The sequence below is a fragment of the Seriola lalandi genome, unplaced genomic scaffold (assembly GCF_002814215.2).
Source record: "Seriola lalandi dorsalis isolate HSWRI2012SDOR001 ecotype SW California unplaced genomic scaffold, Sedor1 jcf7180002054306, whole genome shotgun sequence".
Classification (NCBI taxonomy): Eukaryota; Metazoa; Chordata; class Actinopteri; order Carangiformes; family Carangidae; genus Seriola; species Seriola lalandi.
The window spans coordinates 16,720-27,888 of NW_019524859.1; positions in this window are offsets into that span (position 1 = coordinate 16,720).

Genomic DNA, 11,169 nt, shown 5'->3' on the forward strand with positions numbered 1-11,169 from the left:
CTCCTGACCTGTTGCTCCTCCTGTTTTTGCAACATGCTCCAGCTTGGTCTTGAAGCTGCCACAGACTTCACCATGTTACGTGGGGAAATTTCTCTTTCAATCTAATGTGGAAATTTCAATGCATAGAATTGTATTAAAATGAAATGAACAAGTATATTAAATTGAAATAAAAGTATATTATTAACATTAGTTCTTATATTAAGGATCAACCAAACAAATCAAGGTGGAGGGATTCAAACCTTTGGCTCAGAAGCCAATAGTACCATGATTAAGTGAATTGAAGATGAAAAGATTTAAATCCTGATAAGATTCAAGCAGATAAAACATGCACACCTGAACCAACTGTGTGTTTACAGAGCAGTACACGGAGACACTTACTTCAATCAATATATTGATGTTTTGTAATAGGCTCTAAATGACTCAGGTTAGAGACTGCTGCGCAGCAAACCCTCTCACTACTTCTGTTTCTGCAATTCATTTCAGCACGAATATAAAACACAAGCTAAGATGGAAAACTGGGTTTAGAAAAACTAAACCCAGGCAAAGAGCTAACTACAAAAAATGGTTTGTTGATTCAAATGACATACATGAAAATGGCAGAGTGGCCTTGTCAAAGATTGTTCCATGTTCCAAATCTTATGTGTCTTGTGTTTGTTTCTCCGGAGACCCAAGTGGCACTGTCCTTGTTAAAACTGTCCTTGAGCAAGACCATCTTCCTGTCCACTGATTGGAAGATATTCTAGATACAAACAACATGCAATGTTGAGGTGGTTGAATTGATGATGTCTTTTACCTTAATATAATGCAGTCCTTGGGTCTAATGGAGAAAAGATAGAAAAATACAGAAAAAGGGAAAAAAAATCAGGAGCCTTTGTTCTCAATCACTCTGATGATAGCGTATGTATGGTTATTTGCTGTGCTCACAGGCTGAGATTAGTGCTTACTCTTTGTTAACATAATTCTCTGCTTTGTTTCACTGTTCCCTCCAACTGTAGCACTTATTGGTTATGATTGTGACCTCCCGGCAGTAAGCTGTTCTGGGTAGGCCCAAGCTCGCCTCAGCCTCTTTCCTCAGAAACTCCACCTGGCTCCAGATCTTCCTTCCAAGCTTTAAATGACAACATTGAGGTTGCCCCACCATTGCGCTTGTGTTCAATGAACTTGCCCCACACTTGGTCCTGAAAATCCATGTAATGTCACAGTTCTGAAATGGGAATACTGCAATAAATATTGTTCAGAGTGATCATAAGCTGTAAACGCTAAACTGTGTATGAGAGCAGCTGTACAGCTCATAGTAGCAGTGTGATAATGTACTAAAACATGATGATAAAAAGACTCTAGAATAAAAACTTCTCCAATACCAAACAGAGCGGATCAATATTTTACAATGTCAGACACAGAACAACTCTGACCTGAAAATCTGCAAGAGACGGCTTGAGATTGCACCATAACTACATGCTTTAAACTGTGTGTTGTATGGGCTTCAGGAGAACTGAATGGGAGACAGAATAAATATTCATAGGATGGAAGAGTAAGGTGATCGTACTATTGGGGTTAAGATGCCGACCATTAACTGCAATAGGGACCTTTCTTACATGTCATTCCCCATCTCTTTCTCCCCTATTTCCTGTCGTCTCTACCGTGGCAACTTTCTAATAAAGACTTAAACTGCAAACAAAAAATATTCACAACATTAAAATAAATAAAACTTCAAACAAACTTTAGAGCAAATTTCCTTTTTCTGTCTTTTTTTACTGAACAGTAACCTCAACCTCAGTGTCTACATTAAGCTCTTAAAATCAAACTTAAAATTAAACTCCTTTCACACATCTTTTTATTAATTTGAGCCCATTTATAGGAAATTGAAGTGCTGCAAGTATGTCATGCATGGAACTGAATAAATGCATGGTAATGTGAGCATGTATGACAGATTCAATCTGACCAGGTAAGCTTTAACATTTAATGAGAAGATGTTTAGTAGTAGCATTTAGATTCAGCCTGCACAGTGTTGTTCTGTATGACATGTTGTTTTGTGATGAAGATGCATCACTGGAGCATAAGTGATAGAACAAGAATCACAAATCTCATGTGTGTGTGTAAGGATGCTGACCAGGGCCTATTTACTGCCAGGTGAAACAACTAATTAAATATGAGAGGGCAGGCAAGCTCAGTTCCATCTCTCCCTTAACTAGGACCACAGCCACGGGTCAGCGCCAACTCATGGAGGAGAGTTTTAAGGAAAAGGAAAGAGCATAGAGGAGGAAGAAAGATGGGGCTGTGTGGAGGGTGGTGCTTTATTAATACATAAAACACAGCTAGTGAGCTTTCCGGGAAGCCTCTTTCCTGTTCCCAGTTTCACCTCTGGACTGCCTATGGGAGAGTTAAGCTGGTTCACATATATAGAGGAGGAAGCATGAGGAAGTTTAGAGGATGCTTTCATCACAACATGCTGTGTCACTGTCTCTGACCGTCTGTGTGCATGTCAGGAGCTGGTGGTGGTGAAGGATACTGTGGGAAAAGCCCAGAGCCTTTCCAATGCTCACCTTCCTCTTCCATTGAGTGAGGTGCAGTAACAGCTAATCGATGGCTAGTGAATTCCCTGTGCACCCCCCTCGCCAGGTTGATCAATATTCCTGGCAATTAGAATCCCCTATCTGCATGACTGTAGGGACCTTGGGGTGGCTTGCCAGCCCACAAACACCCAATTTAGTCCTCAGCCTATCACTTAATTACTAAATCCTCCCTAATGCCTATTGGCAGGAGGCGAGCGTACTCACAGCAGCCCCGGTGGCTGAGTGAACATGAGACCTTTGGCAAGGTGCTGGTTAAGATTCTCTAGTCCCACTTCAGCTGGCCACTTAAACATCTGATTTCACACAAGGCCCTGACCTGAAATGATCCGCCTATTGAGCGTCAGGCCCACACACAGTCCAGATGGATGGTGTGGAATGGGAGGAACGGGATGGGTGGAGAGAATAGAGGACACAGGACACCAAGAGTCACAGTGCTAAAACATCTGTCTGTCACTTGTTGTGTCTGTGAGGCACAGCAGGGTTTTTAAAGTGTCCACAGTAAGATGATTTCCTGGTGTTTTTCATACTGACAAGGGATAACATGAGATATACATTAAATGCCGTCCCGTGACAATTCATACCATAACAGCTCTGACAGATGCAAATATTTCAGGTTTAAGCTCTAAACCCTGCAGGGAACATAGTGTACCTGTAGCTTTACAGTTAATGCTCTGGAGCTACTCAGTTTTCACAACCTCTGCTCCTGTGAAGTCCGCAGATGCCCACCTGCTGACAACAAAGTCCTCTTCTCCTGTTAAGCCAGATCCTGGGTGGATACAGAGCATTCAGGAAAAAAAAAAAGAAAAAAAAAAGAATTTAAACGAGTTTCGCATAAGGCTGCAACATTAGAAAAAAAGTGAGGTCTGAATATTTTCTGAATGCACTGTATATGCATAAAACAGACATCTAAAATGAAACTCATACATAAACAAATGTATATGTTCTCTCACACAAATACACACCCTAATTACACATTTGTCCCTGCAGTGCAGCTTTCCTGGGTGACACTTTAAAGAGCGGTTGCCAGAGAGTGTTTACAAAGTATTCAGGCAACTGTTTTATAGAGTTCCCTGCCAGGTGCACCTACTGTTTTAAATAATCTTATGTACAGTATTTAGTTTGACTGGTCCTTTTTTTAACTGACACTTCACCGTCTTTACCTGTATTTACTTTTGTGCAGATTTTCTTTTCTATGCGCATCCATATGCTAAGATTCTTTGGATATGCATAATGGTGTAGATTATACGTGTGTCTTACACAAAACAAAAGGCCTACAGCAGTAAACTGATGGAAAATTTCCTTGAAGAGCCCAGGGGCAGCTGCCACATCATACACAGGTGACTGTCTCATGCAATATATTGAAGCCAGCACTGGACGCTAGCTGACACCTGCCATGAAAGTCACTGTCACTCTCTTCCTTTATCTCTCTCCCAAAATGTCTAAATTTTGTAATTTTAATAGCCTCTTTTAAAATAACTATAGGAAACATAGAATGCTAAGAAGATAAGATCAGAATGAAAACAACTAATGTGGCTGACAACTTTTTTAGGAGATTCAGGACATTTCTGTCTGAAAGTGAAGAATGACAGTTGAGGAAGGACAAAGAGATGACATGTGGTGTGTTGCAGAGGTGAGAAGCTGGACCCAGAGACATACTGTCTTGAACTATTCCAACACAAATCATTGAAAACTTTAGTACAATACTCTACTCTCAATCGGGTAGAGAGTCCAACCACACCTATGTGGGCCTCCAGCTGCTTGCTGCTGTGCCTGTACAGCCCCTGTGCAGGATACCTGTGTTTTTAACAGATCCATCTCTGCCTCACGAAGTAGTTCATTCACTACACTGCTGTGGAGGAGGTGAGAGGAAAGAATGAGTGTAGTGTGGGAGAGTGTATGTGTGTGAGTTTAATCGCTCAATTCACATGTAGGAAATGGCTTCTAACCGTAAAACGAGTCCATGCCTCAGCTGGTACCTGCTCTCTTTCAGTGCTTTGGCTGTGAGTAGTCTCTGGGTCTTGCTCCAGTGTGGTAACCCTCTGCTCCAAAGCTGTTATCTCCTGCTGACTAGACTGGCCCTTAACAGGACCTCCATCCGCAGCCGATCCCTTACCTCCTGAAGATACAACACCTTACCACTAGACAAGAATGAAAGCACTCAGTCGGAACACATATGTGACCTCACACAATTTTATGATATGTGAAAATAAAAAGTATAATTTGATAAACAGTTAATTTTTTTGCAAATGCCAGTCTACCTACCAGACAGCTGTCTATGAGCTGGTTAAGTCTGGACACCTCTACACGATACATACTGTAGTCCTAGATGCCTCAGGCACACTACTACGGGGCCTGGGGTAGAGCCTGCCCAAGCATGTACATGCACGCACACACAAATAAACACACAGCACTGTCACTTTCCTGTCACATACCCATGGAAATGGCCCGAGGTGAAGAGAGGATAGGCGCCCTGAGCTTTACAAACCCTCTTGAAGGACAGAGCAGAGAGGCACCTGCCTTCTTCAACCCCCAAGCTATCTCCACACCTGCTGCACTGCACTCACTCAGCTGCCTGCCCTTAATTTGGTATTTCCACAAAGATGACATATGTATCAGGCAGAGCAGGAAATGTCCTGGGTCGACAGAGAACAGCTTTCTGACAGGTGTCACCTCCGATCTGCACAGGCCTGCCTCTGATGTGTTAACTATTCAATTAACCAGCACATCGTGTTGAGTGGGTGCCAGCACCTAATTACCTATGAGACCCTGCCTGTGAATGGAGTGAAATATGTTCATGTGTGTGTGTGTGTGGATGACAGGTCACACATCATGTTACTGTTAAGGGTTCTTCTCGCTCTGAACCACCTTGACATTCACATAGAATATGTGGTTTAGACGTGCATGTGTGTGTGTGTGTGTGTGTGTGTGAGACAGAGAGGGAGAGGGGCAGGATGTTCCCTTCCATCCTCAGTCACTTCTCTCCCTCTTTCCCGCTCTCAGCACTATCCGAACATAGCAAGAAATAGGCTTATTGCTTTGAGTAAAATATGAGTGCAAACATTAAACGAAAATAAAAACAGTATCATTTAGCCATGTCTGAAAATTACTCCTGTCATGCGGCCTCTTCATCTCACACCATTAAAATAACGAGGTGTCACTGAGCTTTGCTTCCATAGCGCCAATGTTGACACCCATCAAGACAAATCTATATTTCATGGCCACTTACAGATGTATAAATAGCCAAATGAGGTGCGCTAACCATCTATAAAACAGCACTAAAAGGTTGCCAGAAGATGGCGAGTGTCGTGAGCCAGTTGTGCTAGTAATCAATCTGGGGTGAGAGGAGAGGAAAAGGGGAGAAGAGTAGAAGAGAGGAGTGGGCTGCATTGCGTGGCTAAGAGGCGAGGCACAACACAGCGCAACAAGCAGGGCAGTAAATCACATCTGCACAGCACGCTGGCCCCACTGACACACAGCCACTTCAACTGACATGGGGCTTGCTCGACAGTCTGATGGATCACCACACTACACTCCATTAAAGGCAAACGGGCACGACAAGCACTGACATAACAAACAATTAGTCACTGCTGTGGGTATGGACTTTACTTGCTGTTGGCCTGCCTGGAGATGGGCACTCACCTCCTTTCTTGGGCACTGAGGAACATTAGGTCCCTGCATCTTTTGTAATATTAAATCGCTACATACTGTGTTACAACATTTATGATCATTACAAAGTGCCAGCCATTAGGATTTTGGTGTTTTGGAACAACCGGAAGATGATCTACCACTGCTCAGACGCAAGCTTTTCATCTTGTCAACTGAAGTGTTTTTGTGTGATTTGTTTTCTGACAGTTAACTAACATATTTGATCCTGTTTTGTCTCTCTAACAGCTACTTCCTCTTGCTAGTAGAGTTTATGTTTTACAGAAAAACACCTTTGCTCTTGACCCAGAAAGTGAAAAAAGTTATTAAGTTATTAAAAAACTAATTGCTGCTACTTTTAGTTAGTTCTGTAGTAAACAGCATAGGGGAGATGAATTACATTAAATTGCTGCCTTACTGAGACAAAGATCCTATTGACATCTCTTAACATTTTCCAGCAAGCTCCTCATTACACATAAGCACACTGACACACAGGTACTCTTATACAGAGTAGACCGTATTTCAAATATCAAGAGGACAAACACTGGACCTTCTGCACTCCTTGTGATGATCATAACCAGTGTTGCCATAGGTTGCAACTCACACGAGACACAACCGATTAACTGTCTGTATTGTGTGTAACCCATTGGAGGAGATGTGTGTGTGAGAGACATGCATATGTGTGAGGTTTTGTTTTGCTAATCAAGGTCTGGCATAAGAGGGCGACATTCAGAACTTCCCATGCTTTGAAGTCTTACAGGGACAGCTGGGGTTCAAAGAGCAGGACTGAGGACTTGGGGATTTGTTTTGTCTGTTTACTGTGCTCATGTCATGAGGAGAAAATTAGTGTGAAAGTAAGTGTGTAGCGAGCAGCACCTCCATACTTCAATTACAGATGGAGGTGAGCTCCCTATCAGACCTTTAGCCACCTCCACTCTACTACTGGTCTCCACTGGGCACCAACACCCATTATTTAACACACACACATCTCTCCCTCGGCATGACTTTAGTCCATCAGTACTCAGATGATCCTCTTCGTCTCTCCACAGTCTTGCGTACAGTAGCTTCATAAACTATACTCAGCAACAATACTCAGCATTACATTACATTGTAATGTTGACACAAGGCAGGTTGGGTCAATGGATTCATGCTGTTGAAGCCAAATTCTGTGTGAATATGTAGAGGTCCTTGAAGAAAATCCATCTTGAAAATCTACTGCACTGGATTGGATTGTCATTGTCCAACTGGATTGTGCATGCAGCAAAGGGCCCAGGCCAGATTCACGCCCCGGCCACTGTGGCAAGGACCCAGCCTTGATCTGGTAGGCCCTTAATCAGGTGAGCTACCAGTGCGCCCAACTCAAATCTGAGCCTATAAAACTGAAGGGATCTGGACCCTTTCTGAAGAAACACTATGTGCACACACTCAAATCCATACATGCATGCATATGTGTGCACAGGAGCACAGACAGACAGACAGACACACACACACACACTTGTTCACTCTCTCAAATTATCTCTCACACATTTACACACAAGCATATACAATACATCAATACAGCTTGTCACTTACCAAAACATCAATTCATCCTTTTCACTGTCTGAACCATGTGTCCAAATCCTTTCTATAACACCAAATGTCCCTCCTGAATTCATCTCCCTGCCTCTGAAGGATGCTCCATTGCCAGGCATGATGGCCTCTGTTCTTTTTATGGTCAAGCATTTTCTTGCTATGTTCCCCGCTCCATGGCAGCTATCACTTGGTTGTCCTCTAGAGTACGTGTTTGTCTGTAAATGATTGACACTGTAACCTGACTGAATAAAAAGCTATGGTGATACAAGAATTAATAATAGTGTGTGTAAGAGTGTTGACAACCATGGTGAATATTGCAATAATCTGTTGGTCTCGTTCAAGATGCCAAGGACCACCTCACACTCCTGTCTTTACACACAGCTTCTATTCAGCTCCTTCTGAATTTCACAACACTGATGCTCCCTTTCTCCCATCCAGCTAATCAGCCCTGCTTTTCAGCAATATTCAAACCACACCCAACCCATATTACTGTCCTCACAACCACCTGTCCATTCAGCAGACAGCTTCTGAAGATCTGCAAGGTAAAATTTTGTTTACCAAACACAAATGCAGTGGTCGAAAATAGTTTTTTTTTCCCGTGTATACAGGAAGAACATGTACTGTTTTCATTTATTGTTACATTAAATTTCTCTTGCTCTCTCAGTACACCCATGATAGTGGACAGCTAATGGTAAATCTGGGAGCACTGATTTATCATCATAGGTACATAAGTTTACAGCATTTGGAAAGTACGTGAGAAAAGAAAATACTGAGTATTAAAATGAGAGGGTCATGTATCTCAGAGTTGCTTCAGGAACACATTTGTAAAAACCACAGCTCATTTGTTTCATGTAGGTGGCTGAGTGACAGACTAAGCTGCTATTGTGTATTGCCCTTCACCTTGCAGACACACTTCCTGGGCATTCAAGTTCTGATTCACTGGCTCCTCACACTTAAATACTTTGACAACAAAAGCTCACACACACACACACACACACACACACACACACACACACACACACACACTTTTAGGAAATGTTTGGAGGTAACTTTGTGGGAACTGACCTGTGACCTGGGATCATTCATGTCCTTCTGTAGAGACTGTGAGTGTGGTCCTGCTGGGCCATCTTAGTGAGGCAAGCCTGGTGCTTGGAGGCAGAGTGGTCACTGTTTAATCTCTGGGTCCCCTGTCTGCCTCCAGAGCCTGCATATGACTTTTCTATCTGAGTGAGAAGCACACATAGGTCTACTTTAATAAGCTGATACATTGACAAAAGACACAGGTATATCCTTGCAGGATGCACATTTTTTGCCATATATGGCTCTGTAGTCTATAACATGTCAGAGCAGAGCTGTGCTATCATGGAATTCTCCTTGTTGCAAACTGTCCTAGGTTGCCTGGAGCTCAGTGCACGGTCACTTTCTCCTTCCTTCCTCCTGCTGGCTAGACCACTGCAACAGCAACAAAACTAGCCATGGGACTGAGTGTGTGCATTTGTGCTGTGCTCTGGTATGTGTATATTTGTGTTAGGGCAGGTGGTGGGATTGAGTGTGAGCACCAGTGGGGATTCAGAGACAGACAGATGTGTACCTACTATCTCCCTACAGCTCCACTGGCACTTTAATGACACCAGCTCTAGTGTACATTAGATTATTAGACTCCAGAGTACAATATCCCAGACTGGATAATATTGTTTTTTTCCTCTGGCTGATGATGCATTACAAAAATAAGGAATGGTGTAACAGATGTCTCTCGGGGTAAAAATAATAAATCACACAGACTTGTAACATGGTTGAGAAAAATGCGCCCACAAACACACCCACATCCAGAAAACATTCAGTGATTCATTTACTCTCTTTATTCCAACTGAGCAGCAAGCCGGGAGAGAGGAAATGAGACAGAGAAGAAGGGAAAAAAGCGATTAGTTTGCATTTAACTTGCAAACATCATTAAGGCCTCTGCTCTAATTGTGTTGTTTTAAATGACTGAAATCTGATAATGACTTCATTAGTGACTCAGTGTAATGATGACTCCAAGGGTTTAGTGAGAAAGAGGAATAAATACAGAGAGACAAGGAGAGTGTATGTGTGTATGACACAAAGTGTGACGAGACGGAGGAAAGAACAAATGCACTAAGGATGAGAATGAATCACCATGTAGATACACACCTAACTGCACACAAAAATGGAAGAAAATGATACACGCAGAAAAGAATTACCTATGACTGATCAGAATAAGTATAAAATAATAATAATAATGATAACAACAATCACAGGAGAACAGACATGGCTAAAGATATGTGTGTGTATCTGTTTTTAAATGTGTGTGTCCTCTCTAATGCAGAAGGGGACTGCTTGAGAAGGGGAGAGGTCTAATCCATAATACGGCAGCTCGCTGCATGGCTGCATACATTACTGCATCAATCAGTGCTAAGCTGCAGTGTAATTTTCTAACTCCCTATTTCTCTCCCTACCCCATCACACAGACAACACCCCATGGCTATTTCTGATGAGATTCAGAGCTGGAGAGAGGGAATGAAGGTGAGGAGGGGGAAGGGTATTTATGGAGCAGCCTCCTCTCCTCTCCTCTCCTCTTTTCCTCTCCTCTCCTCTCTTCTCCCCTCCTCTCCTCTCCTCTCCTCCTATCCATCCAGCCCCCTGATTAATTTCCAACTAGATTGCTTGGCTAGCAGCACTATTAGCATAAAATTTCCATGGATCAAGTCCAGCTATGAAACCCTTTCATCAAGTTGCTTGTCAAACACAAAATTTCAAATCTCATTTTGTTTCTAATATCATTTTCATACTAGGGGTGTGATGGGAAGAGGAATCAGGGGCTACGGTGTGGCTGTCAACGAAGTGGTGGGGGGGTAACACAGGATTGTTATTCCAAAGATAAACGGAGTCATCAATCAAAATTAGCACTAGGTTTGGAATGAGATTCTGCACGAACCGGACCTCACATGCACGCATGTGTGCATGTGTGCATGTCTGCATACATGTCCACATGCACCAGTGGAGCCCAACATCCAAAGTCAGTGCTGGGTGGATGGTGGGGTGGCATCAGTAGGCTTGATCTGAACTCAAACAAAATAAAAAGTGAGCTCTGCTTATTCTCTCATCTTCTAGTGCTTTGAGTCAGCAACAGCACTGTCATGTATTTACATTTATCACCATACAAAGCACAACACCTCCACAAACTCATAAAATGCTTGTCAATGTGCTAGTCTTTGACATCCACCACAATAAATAATTCTAACCATTGCTTTAATTACAAAATGTGCAACACTGACACCGGTGCCTCCCCCAAACCGCTACGCTGTACCATTAATTATGAAAAATAAGGAAGGAGAGCAGTGGCGGGGGGGGGGGGGGGTTGCAT